Below are 23468 nucleotides of genomic sequence, written 5' to 3' on the forward strand. Positions count from 1 at the left end.
GGCCACCCAACCACTCCTCCCTGTACCAGACATTCAACCAACCATGCCATCAATGGGTACTAAGCCACTAGGCCACCCCACCACTCCTCCCTGTACCAGACATTCAACCAACCATGCCATCAATGGGTACTAAGCCACTAGGCCACCCACCACTCCTCCCTGTACCAGACATTCAGCCAACCATGCCATCAATGGGTACTAAGCCACTAGGCCACCCCACCACTCCTCCTGTACCAGACATTCAACCAACCATGCCATCAATGGGTACTAAGCCACTAGGCCACCCCACCACTCCTCCCTGTACCAGACATTCAACCAACCATGCCATCAATGGGTACTAAGCCACTAAGCCACCCCACCACTCCTCCCTGTACCAGACATTCAACCAACCATGCCATCAATGGGTACTAAGCCACTAGCTAGGCCACCCCACCACTCCTCCCTGTACCAGACATTCAACCAACCATGCCATCAATGGGTACTAAGCCACTAGCTAGGCCACCCCACCACTGCTCCCTGTACCAGACATTCAACCAACCATGCCATCAATGGGTACTAAGCCACTAGGCCACCCCACCACTCCTCCCTGTACCAGACATTCAACCAACCATGCCATCAATGGGTACTAAGCCACTAGCTAAGCCACCCCACCACTCCTCCCTGTACCAGACATTCAACCAACCATGCCATCAATGGGTAATTTTCTTGACTATGCCTTGCATTGCCAACATATTTGTATCCAAATTCTATCAATGTTGTCAAATCTATAGAAAATAGTCTGTGTATCTTCATAATGACACCATTATCTATAGCAGGTTCTCCTGTTGTGTTAAATCAGACTTGTTTCTTTCTTCTTACACTAACTGAATGTACACGTATCAAGACTTATCTTACAGGGCGGTGGGGTAGCCCAGTGGTTAAAGCGTTGGCTTGTCACGCCGAAGACCTGGGTTCGAATCCCCACATGGGTACAATTTGTGAAGCCCATTTCTGGTGTCCCCTGCCGTGATGTTGCAGGAATATTGCTAAAAGCGGCGTAAAACCAAATTCAGTCAGTATTATCTTACATCCCATACATGGAATATTTAACATACCTCCTCCGTTTCTGTAGGAAATCCACAAATAATATCTGTTGCTATGGTAACATTTGGTACTCTGAAATGAAGAATCAGTGAATGATAAGAAACATCTGGGAAGTGAGAAAACTTTCAGGACATTCCCAAAATTTGTATTCAAAATGCACATGATGGGTTTGACTTGTGTTAAGGACAGGGTACTGCAGCAGTATTCAATGGTAATCTGTGTGTGAGTGAGTGAGTGAGTGAGTGAGTGAGCATAACACAATATCCCAGTTATATCATAGCAAGTTAGCATGATTTGGGAGAAAAACAAAGTGACGTAGGTCTCCGACATTTCCCACGTTGGTGCCACCTGGAAGCAAGTTATGGTGCTGATAAACCTAAAGACGTAATTGGATGCTTTATGAAAAGAGTTGACTACCTGCTTCTGAGGAAGTCAACAACATGCTTGAAGTCTTCCAGACAGTACTCCCTCTTCATGTCCATAAGAACACTGTCGGACGCGGACTGGACGGGGACGTGGAGGAAGGAGTAAACTCGGGGGTGCTGTAGTATCTTCCCCATCTCCTGTACACAACACAAGACAGAAGCATAATGGGGAAGTGCCGAATGGTAATAAATAAGGCTGAGCTCTTATACTTCTGTGACAATATCATCACTATTCTATCTCTTGCAGCCGTCTACACCTAACAGATTGTGCTCTTAAGGGTCTGTATTGCACTTCATTACAATCCAACCTTTTGAAGGCTGACAACAGATCTTTTCTTTAGTTTTGGCAATTGACTTTTGCTGAGGGTTTAAGTTACACAACATATGGACATCAGGTTCACGCTGAGAGATAATTTGATAGAGACATGTGACTGCACCTTCTCAGCAGGTAAAACTGTCTGAGAAACAGACCCAACATCATGGTAAAATGACACAATAGGCCAAGTCTCCACGTTTATAAACGATCCATATAAGCTTGTGTGTCTGTTTTGTCTGTTGTTTAACAACAGCTATCTGACTGCTGTCTGCAAGTAATTGTGTCAGGAAAAGCCAGTGATTGATGTCATGAGCATCGATATACACAGTAGGGACCATATATGCATCCTGTACTATAAGCATATTTGCCTAGGACCTGTACTATCCAAAACTCCCCATGTAATCATCATCTGATTCTCATTAACTGGAGATTCCAGAATAGAAAAAAACATGGTGACAAAAGAAAATCAGGGCTCCAGATAAGGGCCGTATCGGCGTATGTACGGATAAAAAATATGCACAATACGGTAGGAAATAATTTAGAAAACGTAGCAAATACGCACCACAGCAATGGTGTACGGTCTTAGAATCATTTACAAACGTATTTATCTGAAAAAAGTCTTGTTTTATTGTTCATTGACCTGTTTAAACAAAAATCAATGTTGTGGTGCATATATGAAATGAAACACAAGATTACTGATAATCTGTTTGATTGGCATTTAGAAGTTGGTGACCTTCTTTATTCATGATGTACGACTTTGGTATGGATTCTGAAAGCGGTATAAGAATCCATTATCATATAATAAAGGTTTTATCCATAAATATTCTTACTTTCTTATGATTACTGATACTCCATTAATTTCCATTCAGTACTCTACATGTACACTTAAGGTTTTCCAGTACTCCTATATTGAACAAATAAGGACTACGTACTCCTAAAGTTGAAAAATTATCTGGAGCCCTGTAAAATGACAGATGCTATCTCATCTATCACAGACTTGCATACAACGAGTCACACCAAGCAACAGTACAAATACCATTTCCATGGTGATGCCCCTACCTCGAGATGTTCCAGGATGTAGGGAGGGTTGGTCATCCCCAGCCTCATCATGGCTCCCTCTGGGATAACCTCCACAAGTTGCCATAGCAACTCAGGCAATGTGACTCCAATGTCATGACCATAGGCGCCAAGGTCTTCTGATGTCAGCCATATCTCGACAACACCCTCTGTTGAGAACCAAATCACACATTCATAACATGTAAAATTCAAATTTTCACACGCTCACAGGTGGCAATAACTATTTTGTTTGATTATTTGTTTGTTCCATTTGTATTGTGGCTGTCTGTAAATAATCAAGTCTGGACTAGACATTCCAGTGATCAACATCGTGAGCATTGATCTACACAGTTGGGATACAATGGCATGTGTCAACCAAGTCAACGAGCCTCACCACCTGGCCTCTTATGACAAGCAAGGGCTGCTGAAGACCAATTCTAACCCAGATGTTAACTATTAGAGGGTTTCATGTTTAACATTGCACTCGACAAGCTATTCCAGCTATATGACGGCAGTCTGTAAATAATGGAGTTCGGACCACATAATCCAGTGATTGACATCATGAGCATCAATCTACGCAATTGGGTAACAATGACATGAATCAACGGGGCGGTGGGGTAGTCTAGTGGTTAAAGCGTTGGCTCGTCAAGCCGAAGACCTGGGTTCGAATCCCCACATGGGTACAACGTGTGAAGCCCATTTCTGGTGTTCCCCACCATGATGTTGCTGGAATAAAAAGCTAAAAGCGGCGTAAAACCAAACTCAGTCAGTCAGTCAGTCAGACATGCATCAACCATGTCAGTGGGCCTGTTAGAGTGAGTGAGTGAGTTTAGTTTTATGCCGTACTCAGCAATATTCCAGCTATATGGCGGCGGTCTGTAAAGGGCCTGTTAGAGAGTTAAGAAAACAATACGTGTCTGTAATATCCGAGTTAGTGAGTAAGTTAGTTTAGTTTTACACCGCACTCAGCAATATTCCAGCTATATGGCGGCAGTCTGTAAATATGTCTGGACCAGACAATCCAATAATCAACAGCATGAGCATCGATCTACGAATGTCGGATACGATGACATGTGTCAACAAAGTCAGCGAGCCTGACCACCAGATCCTGTTAGTCGCCTCTTACGACAAGCATGGGTTACTGAAAATCAATTCTAACCTGGATCTTCACGGGTCTGTAATATCAGAAGTGATGGTAGTCCAAATTCTCCAAATAACCCGATGGTTGGATGACGAGACTTACCCTCAAACGACTGTACGGCCCTAGCTACTATGTCGGCAGGTTGGTAGCTGCCCAGGTCCCCTCTCGCGTGCTTCGTCTTACAGTATGTACACTGATTCAGGCATCTGGGAACAGAAACTATACTGAACAAAAAAAGAAACTGCAGAGTGAACACATGTATGATACTCTTGGAAGACATCTCCTTGAGTCTACTCCAGAATGTTCATGAGCCGTGCAGGATGTTGGTACAGCAATGGAGAAGGTTGCCTAATGCTGTGTTGACGGGTGTTAGGCAGTCAATGAGACAATTTTACTGTTGTGAATGAAAAAGCTCCAATACAGATGGCTAGTCCTTGTGAAATAGAAATGTTCTCAGTAATAATTTGCTACTGCTTGCTGACTGTGGAGGCATGTTGCTCATTATTTCCATAAACCAGCATTCTCTTCCCACAGAGGTTACTTGTCATATCTTCCTACGAACCTCTGTTCTAATACGGCCATATTTCCCGGTTCTCGTAAAATCCCCTAGCGGCAAAAGATCGCAACACGAATTATCTCCCTTCTTTCTATCCAATCAGAACACGTGTTACATCGACTTAGATTCAACTTGACTAACACAAGCAAATGTGAGGCCACAAATATCCCCCATCTGCCGGGGACTTGTGTTGATGTAACACACAAGACGTTTAATGGCTAGCTTGTCCATTGTCAACGAGGGCGATGGAGACGCCACTGATCCGCCATAACATGACTGAGTTCTGTCTAGAAGAAACGTTTGCGCATCGCGCAGGGGAAGAGGTTTAGTTTTCTCGAAGTATACGGAAATTACCGAGGCCTTGCGAATGATCACTTTTGAAACAACGTCGCTGATTGCACAACTAAATCTGATTGCCTCCAATCACGAGTCTTGAACGCTCACACCATGAAAGGGCCGTATTAGAACAGAGGTTACATAGGAAGATATGACAGGAGTAACCTCTGTGGGAAGAGAATGATAAACCAGATGCATCCACTTTGTTCTATGTGGGTTTGTTTTGGACATACTGTAGCACTTGTGAAGTTTGTTCTTTTGTTTAGTATATATTGCACAAGAGGGCACTGTCTCTGGCAGGGTGAGCTAAAAACATTGAAATACATGAATGTCATTCATTTCAGTCAGTCAGAGGTTTCAAATCACAACAATCACCTATGACACAGTGACAAGAAAAAAAAGCTTAACTTCAGTATGGTATCCCATAGTCAACAAGAAGACAAAATCATCAATATCCCCCGCAATGGCAAAATACTCTTCATGATTATGTCTACGAGTTATAATTATGTCAAATATTAAGGTGTGTATATAGGAAAGTGGAAGGAGATTATTGACAGTTTTTTTTAAGTTCTGCTCCAGAAAGGAGCACTATCACCAATTTCAGTCTATGTCAAACTTGTTGCCATGGAAATGCCAAAAATATTTTATTCAGAAATCCAAAACTACCAAAAGGCAACAGTAGACCACCAGATCTATGTATGTGCCCAGTTTGGTGAAGAAACATTGAATGGTTTTAGAGTTCTGCTCCCGGAAAAGTGCACTACTACTAATTTCTGTTTTAGTCAAACTTGTTGCCATGGAAACGCCAAAAATGTTTTATTCAGAATTCCAAAACTACCAAAAGGCACCAGTACACCACCAGATCTATCTATGTGCCAAGTCTGGTGAAGAAATATTGAACGGTTTTAGGGTTCTGCTCTGGAAAAGACAAATGTGCACGGACGGACGGACGGAGTCCATTTTAATACCCCCTGCAAAACGCGTTGCGGGGGATAACAAGGGCAAGATGTACACTTTGCATGGGCTTCCTGTGACTGTCTACAACAATGAATGGAGCAGGAATGTGTTCGGGTGAGGTGTTACAAGAGACTGGAAACTTTGTTTAAGGCTGTTTCCACTCCATGGTCAAAACAACAAGGGAAAGTGCAAAAATATGATAAGCATAAAAAGAGGTTTTAAATCACAACAATCACCTACGACAGACACAGCTGATTTGATAGCCTCATCAATGCGCAAGCAAATGTGAAAAATTATATCTTTCTCAATCATCTGGGTTCAAATTTAATTAAGCATGGTTAAACCTAGCACTACAGTGAAAATAGTATGTATATTTCATTAAGTCTACTACATAGAAGTTACTTACCTAATGGATATTTACAGTCAGCAATTGGTGCTAAGTTTGGTTTTAATTAAATTTCTTTAGATCAAGTGAAGTCAGCTAAGAAAAGTCCACATATTAACATCTCTAAAATTACTGAAAGGGATGGCAGGAGAAAAGGTCAGATGAGTAGACTCCAAATGTTTTGTCTAGACTGTGTTTCGAACTTTAGAACTGACCAGCTGGAGAAGCACCTTCTGTCAGTGACAAATGTACTTGTATGAGGTGAGTGAGTGAGGTTAGTTTTACGCCACTTTTAGCAATATTCCAGCAATATCACAGCAGGGGACACCAGAAATAGGCTTTACACATTGTACCCATGTGGGGAATTGACCCTGGGTCTTCGGCGTGACGAGCGAACGCTTTAACCACTAGGCTACCCATCAGCCCCAGTTGTGGAAGATGATGGTGAGAAAATGTGGTACATACGTACCCTGTGTTGATGGCGATGATCTCGATGAGCGGGTTCCTGCGGATCTTGGGTAGGCTGAGCGAGGCGCCACCTGTTTTCTTGCCATCCTGTTTCTTCTGACCAAGTAGCCGGACTGAGTTACCTGAAGTCACGTAACTCACAGGTCAAGTTGTCGCAATTTCAATCACAGGTCAAAGTTCATTTATATCATGTCATGTCAGCTTAATGATGGAGAAAGCCCTGAGGTGAGGCTGGTCTTAACAAGTGAAGTGAAGTGAAATTGGGTCGTTATTGAGAATATTTCGCTCATATGACGACATGCATGCGTGTGTATGTGTATGTGCTACTGCTTGTACTAGCCCAGACTTAAGCTGGTTTTATAGTGCTAGCCCACTGAGATACCATGCTGCAGTGAAGCATGAATACCCCACTTAGACACATTATACTGACTCCGAGCCGACCAGTCCTTGTTGTACCCATTAATGCCGAGCGCCAGGCAGGGACCAACAATTACCATATTTTAACGTCTGGTATGACGCGGCCGGGGATCGAACCCACGACCTTCCGCTCTCCGGGCGGACGCTCTAACCACTACATCAGGGAGGCGGTCGGTCTTAAACAATAATGGAACACACAACGTTATGGATAACTTCTTGTTTATTGTACTTCGCGAAATTCAATGTGGATTCTTACACTATTATTCAGCTGAAGTCTAACGGTGTAGCAATCTACTTCAGAACACCCTTATACACAACAAACAAGAAGCTGTTATCCATCAAGTTGTGTGTTTCCTTGTTTACTCACCATCTTCTAGAATGCCAGTCATAGAATTAGGTCTGAAACCTTTATAACTTGGGGGAAACTCACAACCATGGGTATTGTGGTGACACACCTAGAAACATACTCGGGACGAACTGAGATTCGAACCACAACCCTAAGTTTCTGGTGAGTTGAGTTGGGTTTTACGTCACATCGGCATTTTCCCACCCAAATAGTGACGAGATCAAGTCTGAATTAATACACATTATAGCTAAAATACATGGAATTATTATGAAACGGCCCTCCCATTATCAGGAATTTGCGGGCCGCTGCAAATGATATTGGACCGCTCAACCTTAACGACGGGCCACTATCAGTTCTGTTGTCAAGTGACGTCATAGTGGGTGCGTGGGCTTACGGTTCATACTACGACATTGACTTTGGACTGGTAGATATTCTGGGTCAAACAAGTCAAAGCAACCCGAATTCCCGCTTTAAATAGCTTTAATATTGCCTTTCTTGCTGGTGCTAACCTTAACAATTGCACTATAAAAGTTGTTGTTTGATCAAAACCGAACACTGACATAGTTTGACATGTTGCAGGTTGTGGTCTTGTCAAAGGCCAAGGTCGAAATCGTCACTTTCTGTTGTGACGTCACTTAAATTGTTCAATGACGTAATTGAACCCCGTCAACCCCGTCAGAAGTTGCTTTTGAGTGAACTTACAGTCAAATTCCTTCATTGTTTCCTTTTTCTTTTCAACACAAATTCCCTGTATTTTAGCAATAATAACGGTAATGCTATTTTGGGGGGCATTATCGTTTGCAGAGGCCCTCAGTCTTTTTCAACTGCCCTCCTTCGTCGGGCAGTTAATGGAAGATCTCGGGCTTCTGCAAATGATAATGCCCTCAAAAATAGCATTACCTTTATATTTTAAGTCCAAAGTCCAAATGAGTTTTATTTTGAAAGCATACATATTCATTACATTGTTATTAAAAAACAGAAAATGTCAGAGCACTAAATTCAAAAGCGCACAATTCGTTATTCCCATTACATAGCTACAATTTATGATACAGGTCAACTTCCCTCAGGTAGCTAACAATGAGATGCCCGCTGACGCGGGAGAACAGATCTTTCAGATTCATGGCTTCATAATGTGAGTCCCTTGCAGTCGAAAAGTCCATACAGTCAAGAAGTATATGCTTGATGGTGAACACTTCATCGCAAGAGACACACATAGGAGGTCCATCTACATCCGTTTTCAGCAGATAGTCATGTGTAAACCGACTGTGGCCAATACGACATCGCCGTAAAACTACCTCATCACGTCTTGACTGACAACCCAAGTAGGTATAATCAATTGTTGGCTTCAATTCATGAAGTTTATTTCTTCCTACTTGGGTGTCCCACCTGTTTTGCTTTCTGTTTAACTTTCCTGGTGTTTCTACAGGATGTAACTCTGCACACCGGGATGCAGAGCCAAGAACAGCTGGGCCACCTGTGCACTAGGGCTGCAATGATTCACCCAGACCTTGTTTTGATTCGATTTTCGATATTGGACCCTCAATTCGATCATTTTCGAATCGATTCTTCATCAGATTTCATTTAACTCTCAGAGTCGGCTTGAAATCCATCGTCAACTTAGCGATGTCTACTAACAACAATTCTCATTGAATAATTAGCCCAGCTTCAACCAATCATGTTTTGCCTTATTTCAGCGCTCGAAACTGCTTGACTTGGAGTCATAATTACGTTCTCACTGTGTGGAAAAAATTGGTGTCAGATTGAATTTCAATGAATCGAACCAAATCGTTGCAGCCCTACTGTGTACCTTCTCAGTTGATCTTCTTGAGGCTAATTGTCCTGCAGGAATTGAAACTGCTCAGTACTAGACCGAGGGTCAATACAAAAAAGAGGGTACATGGGTGGCCCTGTCATCATTGGCTTCCTGTTCAACAAAGAGTCAATTTCAAACTTCTCTGTCTAGCTTATCAGTGTCATTCTCATATTGCTCCATCTTATCTCTGTGACCTCCTCCAGCCCTACATTCCATCCTGATCGCGCTGCTCAGAATCTCAACAGCTATTTATTGTGCCTAAAGTCAAACGGTGCAGTTATGGACAACAGGCTTTTTCCCATTCAGCAGCTTATCAGTGGAACATTCTCCCTCAAGAACTACGAACTTCTGCAACCTATTCATACATCTCTCAAGACTCGCTTGTTCCGTCTGTGGTGTAGTGGTTAGAGCGCCCGCCTGGAGAGCGGAAGGTCGCAGGTTCGATCCCCGACCGCGTCATACCAACAGACGTTAAAATATGGTACTTGTTGGTCCCTGCCTGGCGCTCGGCATTAATGGGTACAACAGCCGCACATACACACACACACACACGCATGCACGTCGTCATATGAGCGAAATATTCTCAGGCACGACGTTAAATCCAATTTCACCTCACTTGTTCCATCAAGCATTTGCCTGAACACTCCTTTTCCTTCTTAGCGCTTTGAGCAAGATATTCATCCTGGAATGGCGCTATATAAGTGGACTATTATCATTATTATTATCTGAGCTGCTGCAGTTTATTGTGAAGTGTTGCATCCCTTAGACATGATAAAAAACCTATGGTCATTGGTTTGTTTCCAGGTTTGCCGTGAGTATGTTTCACCTGTGCTTTGAGTTTCACAAACGTTGTAAACATCTGCAGCCTGCATTAATTAGAGGCATCCCTCCTATTTCAAACTGGGTGAGTGAGTGAGTTTAGGTTTACGCAGCACACAGCAATATTCCAGCTATAGGGCGGCGGAAAATAATCCAGACAATCCAGTGATCAACAGCATGAGCATCGATCAACACAACTGGGATACGATAACATGTGTCAACGAAGTCAGTGAGCCTGACCACCTGATCCCGTAAGTCGCCTCTTACAACAAGCATGGGTTACTGAAGATCAATTCTAACCCGGATCTTCACGGGTACACATCAAACTGACATGCCATGAAATAAATAACATACTGTTCAAACCAGCATCATTAACTATGACTTCATCTATGCAAGTGTTTTACCTTTCAGCGTTTCCTCCACGACCTCGACAACCCGGTCAATCTGCTGCACGCCTAGGATACTCAATCCCTGCAGACGGAATAAACACATACTGGTGAAACTGCCCTACACAGAGTTCCTTGCAGTCAACAACCGCCTCCGTGGTGTAGTGGTTAGAGCTTCCGCAACGGAGAGTGGAAGGTCGCGGGTTCGATCCCCGACCGCATCATACAAAAAGACGTTAAAATATGGTACTAGTTGGTCCCTGCCTGGCGCTCGGCATTAATGGGTACAACAAGGACTGGTCGGCTCGGAGTCAGTATAATGTGTCTGAGAAGGGTATTGCATTCATGCTTCACTGCGGCATGGTATCTCAGTGGGCTAGCACTATAAAACCAGCTTCAGTCTGGGCTAGTACAAGCAGCCGCACATACACATGCATGCACGTCGTCATATGAGCGAAATATTCTCAAGCACGACGTTAAACCCAATTTCACCTCACCTCACGTCCTTGCAGTCAACATAGTACCTCTCCTTGTCACATATTACACCATCCATTTTACCAATTAAAACAATTTTTCCATCTGTTTCTTGGGTGGGTGAGTGAGTGAGTGAGTATGATTTACGCCGCTTTTAGCAATATTCTCATCAGGAGACTCTTATATGACAAGTCTGCACATTAAAATAAATATATGTTATTTCAGTTTTCATCATGCCAGATTGCTTGGATTTCATTGGTACTCTTTTCCAACAAGAAAAAATTACAGTCATGTGATATGCAAATTAGCTTGTGGTAGAGGTGTAATGTCATCCCTTCATGGTGTTTGAAAACTGCTCATTTACATTCAAACATAAAGTACTTATGAGAAATTAATCCCCTCCAATAGAATTGCAGTAAAAACATTATATCATGAGATCCTGACACACTTTATTATTTGTCGTATGTCAGATAGCTGGAATATTGCAGAGTGCGGCATTAAACAACAATCAAGCAAAACAAACAAACTTAGTACATGATTCACATCTATGAAAATTGTGAAACACAGTCTTTGGGGTCTTCTTTCATTGCAGCTGAATATAGAAACCGATCGATCACCCTTAATCTGTCAAAATTCCGTCAAGACAAGGACATGTGCATGTTTTATGTCTGAACAATGGACAAATGTTACTTGATAATACTTGTGAGATTCATTGTACCTGGATATAATCAGCCTTGGGCTGACCTTGGGGAACACACCCAGCTAGCACCACATGTTTACCCAGCTCTCGAGCCCTGGTGACCTCGTTCCGGAAGTGGTCCTCGGCTGGACTCTTCACAGTACAGCTGTTGAGAAGCCACAGGTCAGCAGCCTCCTTCTCCTCTTGAAAAAATATGTGAAGATGCATTTTACCAGATTTAAGGGATGTGTACAAGCTCCTTCCTTAATAACGGTTTCTACATTTATTAGCTGCCTTCCTAATAACAGTGGGTTGTTGGGGATTAATATAAATTTTACAGTGTTTATCAGGTACTGTATATTGCCTCTGCTAGGACTGACTGACTGAGTTTAGTTTTATGCCGCTTTTAGCAATATTCCAGCAATATCACGGCGGGGGACACCAGAAATGGGCTTAACACATTGTGCCCATGTGGGGAATCGAACCCGGGTCTGCGGCGTGACGAGCCAACGCTTTAACCACTAGGCTACCCCACCGCCCCCCCCCTCTGCTAGGAACATATTGTCAGTTTGTGACCTCTGTTACTCATTTGAGGACAGAGTTTAACAAAACGATATGATCTAGCTTGATCAGTTTTCACTTGCTTCAAGACTAAATGTACTGAAAGTAATACTAAAATAAATGTCGAGACTAGAAGCTATTTTTGGACCCAATTGCCATTTGAAACTTTAGAGATGTTAAACTTAAAATAACACTGATACCTGTGATCTTGTAGCCATACGCAGCCAACTGTCCGGCCATATATTCACTGTCTGAGTTGTTGTGAGAGCAGCCCCATGTCTTCACATACACCTTGTGGGTTCCTGAAGAAAATTATTATAGGATATTTATATAGCGCACATATCCACGCAACTAGTGCATGCTCAAGGCCCTGGTATTTGTTCCCTCGATCATTGGATGTCAATCTCAACTACACATCGTATTATCAATCTCAGCTCCCTGGGGAGTATACAACTCTTGCAGCCACTAGGCGCACCGAGTTATTGTTGCTTTCTCATCCTGAGGTACCCTTTCACAGCTGGGTGGACTGGGACACATAGTCACAGTACTTTGTGCAAGTTCACTGCACCTTGCTGAACCCACAACTAGGTGTTTGCATGTATTCATGTGGCCACCATCTGCTCATATACCAACGGATTCGTGGGTTCTTTTAAGTGCACAGGGTTGTGTACTGTACACTAGGGGTTGTGACAACACTGAAAGAGTCTGCACACAAAGTTGACTCCAAGGTTCATACATGATAACACAACATAAAAATGCATGTAATAAGGATAAGTAATTTCATTGTATTGACACTCTTTGCAGTATTCCAGCTAATTGGCAGTGGTCTATTGAGTCTGGGCCACACAATGCAGGTACTGACACCAAGTGTATCGATTTGTATTAATACTGTTATAATCATCTATGCATTGTGATACATATATGATATCGTAAATATGATGGGAAAGAGTTCCTTCCGTTCCCCCAACCCTAAACCTAACTCTAAACCTAACCCTAACTTAAATTTTGGACTTTTAGTCATTTTGTGAGTTCTCTAGTAGTACTAGTAATTGTTGTGTTACGTTTTGTTAATAATTTTAGTATATTTATAAATATTATTTGGGATGGGGGAACAGGAGGAACTCTTACCAAGAAATGAATCATAGTCTTACTTCACATTGACTGTAAATTATCTACGAGGTTTACAAATTCACATCATCCCCCATCACACATGTTCATGTCTGAAACAAGTTTTGTTACAGTCTTTACCTGGAATATAACTATCTGCTTCAACATTCTCTTCTTTCGCGATATTTCTCTTTGTAACTTTAGACTTGCGAAACCGTGGAAGCACTTCCGAACGAGCTATGTCTCTGTCATAGGAACCGAGGTCGTGCTTGGAGACGATGTCCTCAATGTCGTCAACTGTCTTTTCACACAGGGCTGGCATATTGTCAGTGCGAGATTCTGTTCAGTTATATACAGTAATTAGTTACAAGTATGACAATTAGAGGCCCCAATTAGGCACCTGTTCACTGACGAAATGAATTTAAAATGCCTTCCCTAAAATGTCAGCGTTCATTTTTAACACGTAGAGGAAGAGCTCCAGTTTTCGCGTACGCAATAATCTTTATAGTGTTCCTGCATAATTCTTCCACATGTGACTAGCTACATTTGGGTACTTCTTTCGAATTGTATCAGTTTATGTGACAATGTTGGTATTGTCCGACCCACAATGAGCTCGACATCGCTAAAACATTCGATCACTCGATTGCAGTTCTCGAGAGCATGTTGCGTGTTTACAGGAAGTTTACATGGGAGACAACTCGGATAGCGTTCCGCCAAACTCCATTCCCTACGCGCTGGGGTGGAGTTTGCCACTTTAATAATCGAACAGTCAACTTTTTTTAATGCTTTTTGTCGAACACAATGGATCTATTTCTCATCGAGTGATGTCTGAAAGCCATATTTTGACGAGTAGTGTAGTGAAATATGACATTTTGATGAACATAGGACTTTTATTCCTTTTATGCTTTTTAAACTTCACCAGTTGTGAAGTGAAAGATGATTTTTTAGATAAAAATATGACTTTTATGCTTTTAACTGCATATTTTACACTCATTTATCTAATAAAACCTCAGTTCATCTTCCCACAAGTATCACAAATTGACCCTGGCGACATGATAGTCGTGGAATAGCATGCATTGTTAAAAGAACCAAAACAAAATATGAAATGAAATTGAATCTCCAGGTATAGCGATATGTCTTTAATATCCCAAATTAGGCTAAATGTTTTAATCCAAAGAGAGATAGAAAACACAAATAACAAACTACTGCACGGGAAGATATTTAATATTACATACACTAGACGCCAAAAGAAACGTTACCCTCCTACCTTTATGAATTACTGAAAAACTATCAAAGATATGTTAGAAGGTTTTAGCTTTATGCAAATCACGAAAAACAATTCTCATATGCATTCATATTTAGGTGAAAGTGTGTAAAATTATAAAATAATTTTTCCTATGATTTCAGTCTTTTAAATCATTTTCTGCTGATTTGCATTAGTGAAAACAAGTAAAGCTTGTCTTTGATATGGTGAAAAATGTTTAGGAACATCTAAAAATATCTTTGTTAACATTTTTGCTTGGAAAGTCACATTTGTCCATTTCTGTTTACACAGAAAACGCAGCAATATTCAAGCAGTATTTACATCCATTTCACATGTAAGATGATTCTATAGGGTATAAAGAGAGACTAGAAGACATGATCTGATACATAAGTACGAGAAATATGCCACGATTAACAGCTGAAGGGAGAGAAAGAGCCATTGGGATGGTGCAGATGGGGTCGACATACAATGCTGTTGCCAACGCCCTCGGATGCCATCGTATCACGGTTATAAGACTTATTCAGGGCTTCAGACAGACTGGGGTCACCGTAGACAGACCAAGAAGTCGACCACGCATCACAGCGCCAGCTGAAGATAGGTAGCTCCGTCATTAAGGAAGGAGGGTAACGTTTCTTTTCGCGTTTAGTGTATATTGATGCATTTATTTCTTATTAGGTTAATACTGTTAATGCAAGTAATCAAAACATGTTCGCACGTGGGCTAATGCGAAAACCAATAGTTTATATACTTGATATAGAGGTGAGGTGAGGTGAAATTGGGTTTAACATCGTGCTTGAGAATATTTCGCTCATATGACGACGTGCATGCGTGTGTATGTGTATGTGCGGCTGCTTGTACTTGCCCAGACTTAAGCTGTTTTTATAGTGCTAGCCCACTGAGATACCATGCCGCAGTGAAGCATGAATACCCCACTCAAACACATGATACTGACTCCGAGCCGACCAGTCCTTGTTGTACCCATTAATGCCGAGCGCCAGGCAGGGACCAACAAGTACCATATTTTAACGTCTTTTGGTATGACGCGGTCGGGGATCGAACCCGCGACCTTCCGCTCTCTCTTGATATAGAGTCCAATGCGAATAGAAACTGATCCGGAGGGGTGGCGCAGGGGTGGGGTGGGGTTTGGATATTCCATGTTCTCGATAACTATCTCGATAGTCAACTGGTGTGTCCACATTAATGAAAGGGTAGTATTTGCTGTGTGTGAAAAATGAGAAAATATATGGAATTATGTAATACACCGTGGTCATCAAGTATACGAGTAAGACCGCGAGAGAGATGGGAGAGTGACAGTGAGAGTGATGATTTAAACAGTATTCCAGCTATATCACGATATGTCAACTTAATGTGCGAGTGAGTGAGTCCGCGTGTCCACTTTGGTGAAACGGTATGGTGCTGTCAATTAGAAACATATGGATTCGAACCCGTGAATCAAGGGACACAACTCTGCACAGTGAACGGCTGCGACTTGGCCGACTGTTCCCTGGGACTCAGTGTACGAGATAATGCAAGAAGATAAAACAAATGTTCAGATACACCCACGAAGCGCCTGGCATAAACAAATAATTAATTATCTTCAACAAAACATGACTATATGCATTACATTGATAATAACATAAATAGTGCACTAGATAATTCACTGTGGGGAAATATACACACAGCAAGCTATGCGTTGGACGTGCTAAAACCATCACCAAAGCTGCTGCTGCTACTACTACTGCTGCTGCTGCTGCTGCTGCTACTACTACTACTACTTCTACTACTACTACTACTACCACCACTACTACCCCTACTACTACCACTACTACTACCACCACTACTACTACTACTACAACAGCTAACAGCTATCACGACAACTACTACTACTACTACTACTACTACTACTACTACTAATGATATCCTCCCTAAATATTATCACATATATCCATCTGAAGTGAAATTAGCTCAGTTGTTTACATCAAAGTATACTTATATTATAAATTGTCTTGCAAAATATCTATTTTTTGCCATGAAAAATAAATTTCTTTGTTTTCGTACCCACAAATGTATAATTGTGCAGCTCTCATGATGTTGTACGGTGCTCTAATGATTGTATATTCTGTACACCTGATGTATAATGGGCCTGTGGTCCCTTTACTGAATAAACTCTCTCTCTCTCTCTACTACTATTACTTCCACAACTCTGACTACTACATCTTTTACGACAACTGCAACAACTATTACAACTACTTCTCTTACTACTACACCATTTACAACAACAACAACAACAACAACAACAACAACAACAACAACTACTGCTGCTGCTGCTGCTGCTGCTGCTGCTGCTGGTGGTACTACCAGTACTTCTAATACAACAAGAGTATCACAACTTTGTATTGTGACCTCAACATAAGTATGGTGGTGTTGGTCTCGGTGATGAAGATGACAATGATCAATAATACACCCTCATCGACCATAGTCGTTGGAGATATATTATATTACGATTCTGACGGTTGTTTTGAACTGAATGACTCACACCAAAACTAGCAGCCATACTTTGGATTATGACCTTTCCTTGATTCCGATAAATGACTATAAGAAAATCAATAGTAACGCAATTTTCCGCCGACCCAGGATGCGCTTTCCCACAGAAGGAGTGGAGTCGAGTCCCACCCCGCGGCATGTTGACTGCCGCCCATGACGCGGCGCTCTTGCAACATCACCAACAAAACACTGGCGATGTATCAGGTTACAGAACAAAGAAAAAAACGGAGAAGCGATGGTTATCATCAGAGTTAAATTTTATAATTGACCAGGTCAGCCGGACTTGTTTATTTCACTTAAGACTGACCACTCAAAGTAAATATGGTACAGCCCGAGGGCGACAAGAACCACGCGGTGTGTTGGCATGGAGCGGACCCTGCAGGGAGCTGTGTGTTGTTTCTTCTCCGGGGTTTCCCGGTGAACTCCGCCGCAGGCACATCGCATTCGGATCGTACCAGATGACATTCGTCTTTATGAAAGGTGTTGTTGCAGGTCGTATCACAACGGACCTTTGTGTGTATGACCACAGTAACAGCAACAACCACAGCAACAGTCGCAGCATGACCACGACGTATCAATACATGCATGACTTGTAACCTTTGCTATTACAACCCGAAAATCTTAATGGCTAACATTAACGCGGAAGCCAACTTTCCTTAATTTCAACCTTAATGATAAACATTAAAGGAATCTTACAACGTGGCTCTCGAACCCGCCGCACATCTTTCTCATCTTATACAAAATGTCTTGTATGTTTACACGAATGGAAACTCGGTGAGGCAAGAAACGAGAGAACATCTTAAACCCTTGGCGTTGTTTGCATGTGTGTCCTGAGGTTGTTTGATCAAAGGAAAATCCCAATAAAAGTAGGACGATTATTGAAAAAACGCTATTTATATTCGTTTAATGTGACACACTGAAAACAGAGTAGAATTTGAAGATGTATTTTATATTGAGAGAGAGAGAGAGAGAAAGAGAGAGAGAGAGAGAGAGAGAGAGAGAGAGAGAGAGAGAGAGAGAGAGAGAGAGAGAGAGAGAGAGAGAGACAGAGAGAGAGAGAGAGACAGGCAGAGAGAGAGAGAGAGAGAGAGAGAGAGAGAGAGAGAGAGAGAGAGAGAGAGAGAGAGAGAGAGAGAGAGAGAGAGAGAGAGAGAGAGAGAGAGAGGCGCAGACACAGAGGTGTATTTGGAAGTGTAGTATTTGAAATGGCAGGAGAGAGGCCGGGGCGGATGTTTTCAAGGCACACCTATATGTATTTCCATAGGAAGATCTCCATCAAATTGCTGCTTTTAAAAGGCAAGAGTATCAACACACTAAAACGTTTTACGATCAATGTCGCTGAATGGAAAATGTTCATTTACACCCTCGGCGTTCGGACGACTCTTCAGGCTCATGCTTTTGTTTACCAACGGATTTTTGAAGCTGAGAGATGGAACCATTAGAGCTTCTCGCTTTGTCCATACAAATATTTCACAACCAAACATTATGCCAGCAACGTGTTTGCCTTCGCTATAACACCATTATATAACTATGAATATTCCAACAGCCGCAAGCACGAGTCATTCAACGTATTACATAAAAACTTCACACGTCAGAAGCAATCTCGGCATAGCACTCAAACCATTGCAGACTTGGCTCTGTTTATCTTCCATGCAACACTTCGTTGAAGGTGAAGGTCGCGTCTGCCACGTAAATTCTGAAGTGGATTTCGCAGAGGTGTTCAGTTTGATCTTTGGTGTTTTTCCACTTTTGTGAAAGTTCATCAACTTATAATCACCTCCAATGATCTCCGTTTATTTTCCTTAACAACATTCAAAATATAGAGATCGATACAAACTACGTTAAGTGATATATCCCCTCAGGAAATGATCGTTGGATAAGCGGCAAGCAGACGACAGCGTTTGGACGGAGTCGTCAGACGCAGCTATGAGAATGCATACTGAGTTGCTGTTACGTATGTTACAGTAAACACACGTGTCTGTGCGCGACACGGGATGTTATCTTTTATATGTGATAAACAAATAACCATTTGGCCTGACAAGCGCTTGGTAGTTGACCGGAAAGTGAACGAAGCGAACTTATAATCTAGGACGGTTGGGTGTTATTTGGAGGAGAGCAAATGAATACGGTTTTACGCCGCGTTTAGCAATTATCCAGCCATATAGGGGACAACAGAAATGGGCTTCACACATTGTACCCATGTCGGGTTTTCGAAGGTTTTAACCACTAGGCCACCCCGCCGCCCGACAAGAGTGAGTTGGGTTTTACGTCACTTTTAGCAATATTGCAGCAATATTGTAATCAGGAATGGGCTCAAAGTAACTAAATTTAAACTGTTTGTTGTACAGCAAGTTACAAATATATGAACTGAATGAGTGAGAGAGTCAGTTTTAGTTTTACGCCATTTTTAGCAATATCCCAGCAATATCACGGCGGGGGACACCAGAAATGGGCTTCACACATTGTATCCATGTGGGGAATAGAACCGGGGCCTTCGGCGTGTAGAGCGAACGCTTTAACCACTAGACTATCCCACCGCCCCCCGCCGACAAGAAGAAGATAATTCTAATCAGCGACAGAGTGCAGAATACATAGCAACATGACTACTAGCAGTTGTAAAGAAAATGAATAAAATTTGATATTACACACTGACACAGAAATATAGTTATTTTAAGGTTCAGGTAGGTGAAACAGATTTTCTTTGAATGAAGATCTTGTAAATTAAAAAATAATTTGTGCAGAAGGTGTTGGTGGATTTAGCAAGATTCCAAGTCATATTAGTGCATAACGGTTGATGACTAGATCCAGCTTCAGATCTAGAAAACAGGGTATTGATCGAAAAGGGTATTCATGCTATAGATCGTTAGCCTTTTAGTAGGAAAATACTCCTTCTGTTGATGGAGTGTTCGATTGCCTATCTCTTTCAACTCGGGGGCGAAGGGATAGCCTAAAGGTTAGAGCCGGGTTCGATTCCCCACGTGGGTACAATGTGTGAAGCCCATTCCTGGTGTCCCCCGCCGTGATATTGCTGGAATATTGCTAAAGGCGGCGTAAAACCATACTCGCGCTCTACTATTCCAGTACGATATAAGGGGGCGGTGGGGTAGCCTAGTGGTTAAAGCGTTGGCTCGTCACGCCGAAGACCCGGGTTCGATTCCCCACATGGGCACAATGTGTTAAGCCCATTTCTGGTGTCCCCCGCCGTGATTGCTGGAATATTGCTAAAAGCGGCGTAAAACTAAACTCAGTCAGTCAGTCAGTACGATATAAGAGTGCACATGGACTAAGTACCGAAGGGATATTTTTTTGTTTGACGCATTTGTCTAAATTATGGTGGCTGATAAAAACAAAGCACATATTAACCATGATTTGATAAAAGTCCTATTTAACTGATTAAGCTGAGTTTCCTCATCCCTTATGTGAGTCGACAGTCTAAACTGTTTAGGGAATGATTACGCCCGTTCGATGAGATCTCCGTGCGAAGAAGCGCCCTCGACACCAACCGTTGAGTGACACGATTCAAGGGCTGATAAAATGAGGAATCCACATCTGACAGCTGAAATCCGATAAAAAATTACAAAAGACATTCAATTGTGAAGAGCATACAGCATGCTTAACTCTGTCACATGACTTTGTTTTTATTCGGAGGTCATGAGAACACTGGATGATGGAATTGAATACACATTGAAGAAGTTGAAGTATGTTCGACTTTAAGTCCGAGTCATGGTTTTATTATTGAACAATGAGAGACGCGCGACGTCACCGAGAACGCTGGCGTCGCGAGTATCGCTGCGCGGTGATTTAGGGGATGAATTTAAACGTTTTCAGATTTGAAGGTGTTGGGTGTTTCATTCATGGGAAATCTGAAACCATCTTCTGACGCTGTCGGATCCAAGTGATTTACACGGTTATCAAATACTAAATTGATTCCGAATCAATTTGTCCAACAAACAGATTGTAGTGCACACTGACTTTTCTGTTACAGTTCGAGTAGAAGAGACGCCTTTCCCCGTTTCCGAATGATAACACAGATCTGCATGTTGCAGTTTTCAGGGGCTGTGTCTGAACGTTGTAGTTTACAGCGGCCGTGTTAAGGCAGATCTGAACGATGTAGCTAAAGGCGGTTGTGTTAACACAGGTCTGAACGTTGCATTTTACAGCGGTTGTATCTTTCAAAAGTGATGCAAACGGTTACGTGGAACACAAACACACATACACGCACGCACGCACGCACACACACACACACGCACGCACGCGCACACACACGCACGCACGCACCATATTTGAAATATGCTATCCTGGGAATAATGACAGACGGCAACAACAGCTATAGTATGCTTGAACTGTATTAAGCTCCTTTACCAGTAAATCAGAAACGTTGCTTTTGGCAACCCGGATGTGAATGAAGCGTGATGCTCGAACGTTTAACCATGAGTGTTCCAAGCCAATGTTTTCCCCCAACACTGCTGTGGTATGGTACTAATGGCTCACCAACATTCTTGTTCACAAGACCTAAAGCACCGACAGACAAGACCACAAACAGGCCAACTGATAATGTGCTTGTTATGAGAGGGTCAGTCTAAGTAAACTTAGGCTCAGTATTATTCGCTACACTGCTACACTGAGTCTAACCAGGGATATAGAGTCTCCCTGGTCTAACAAAACCTTGTGGAAGGTGGCGTCAGCTGACCTTTTCAATGAACCAATCAGAACACAGCTTACCAAATCGCGAAAGTTAACATTCACACACATACCTTTTGAACTTTTATCTCGAAAGGGGGCGGTGGGGTAGCCTAGTGGTTAAAGCGTTGGCTCGTCACGCCGAAAACCCGGGTTCGAATCCCCACATTGGTACAATGTGTGAAGCCCATTTCTGGTGTCCCCCGCCGTGATGTTGCTGGAATATTGCTAAAAGCGGCGTAAAACCAAACTCAGTCAATCAGTCAGTTTATCTCGAAAACGTTTTGTACCCGAACGATTCCGCATGCTATTTTAAGTACGATCGCTTCCGATTGATGCACATGGAGCACGCCACAACAGTGAGTAAACAGTCGGTGAAAATAGCGTTTTGTCAGTATTCAAGGATGTCAGCTTGCGGAAATATTAGCTAATGATAGCCATGTCAACAGAAACCCAAAAGCGTATATTCTGCAGGCGCAACAGACCCAGGGAAGCAGGCGGCATCTAGACTTGCCTGTTATAGAGATTTACTTGCTAATAATCCATGGACTTTGAGCAAGGCTATTGCCCATTGTAAATCAAATACATTTAAGTACCTGAATGTTTCGACTTATCCAAGTGTTCCACACAACCAAATGGGGATTCAGGGTAAGCTCTATATTGTCGGTGCAATGTTTTACTTGCATTTTACCGATGTGTTTAAACTATAAATTCGACATCGTTATTTTTCCAGCGTTCTAGGTTATTTCATGTACATGCTGTTGTGTTTCTGTAGATATTTGTGCTGGTCTGTTATTTATTGTGCTAGCCAACTTATATAGAACGCATTCCGCTCTACGGGCCGACACTATGAAATCCAGACCACGGATACTGTTTTGTTCGTGTCGAAGGATTACTTTACTAAGAATTGGTGAGCTACCCATTTATAAAAAATATTGGTAGACGAGACGGTATTCTACGTCAATATCGCTATTGTAAGATATGTAAATCAAATTCTGTAGAGGATGAATTGCATTTCCTCTATAAATGCCCAGTATATAAAGACGCATTTATTACGCGTTAAATACTTTGAAAATATACCTATATACATTAATGAAGATGTCATGATCTATGACCTTCAAAATGATAATCCAACTCATATACTGTCCATCTCAAAATATGTTAAAGATGCCTTGATTTTGCGCAGTTGTTGTTTGACTGTTAGCAACTTATAAATGTATTTAATATGTTAACTTTGCACATGGGCCGAAGGCCTTTCTACTGAATAAAAGAAAGATCGAAAGATTGAATTCCTTTAGGTAATGATCTCAGCTGAGAAGATAGTCTGTCTCAGTCTCGGAACAGCATTGTTTTCCTTCGGACCATACCTTTCTGCAACGCTATAGCAACATTCTAGTTCTGAATCTCCCATCTCACAGGATCTCCTTTTAATTTAAAATCATTAGTTTCATTAATTTCTATCACAATTATATATGTATATTCAGAGACTAAGCGTTAGTCTACAGTGAACACTGCACCATGTGACAGTACTGCAATTGTGAATATGGTCTGTCTTAGACTAATGCTTAATCTCTGAATATATATAATTTTGATAGTAACAAACAAGCCCATTTATATTGAAAAGGAGCCCTAGGGAGACCAGAGATCCTGAACCT

This window comes from Haliotis rubra, unplaced genomic scaffold (genome assembly GCF_003918875.1).
Source record: "Haliotis rubra isolate DU_JTF1 unplaced genomic scaffold, ASM391887v1 Scf55, whole genome shotgun sequence".
Lineage (NCBI taxonomy): Eukaryota > Metazoa > Mollusca > Gastropoda > Lepetellida > Haliotidae > Haliotis > Haliotis rubra.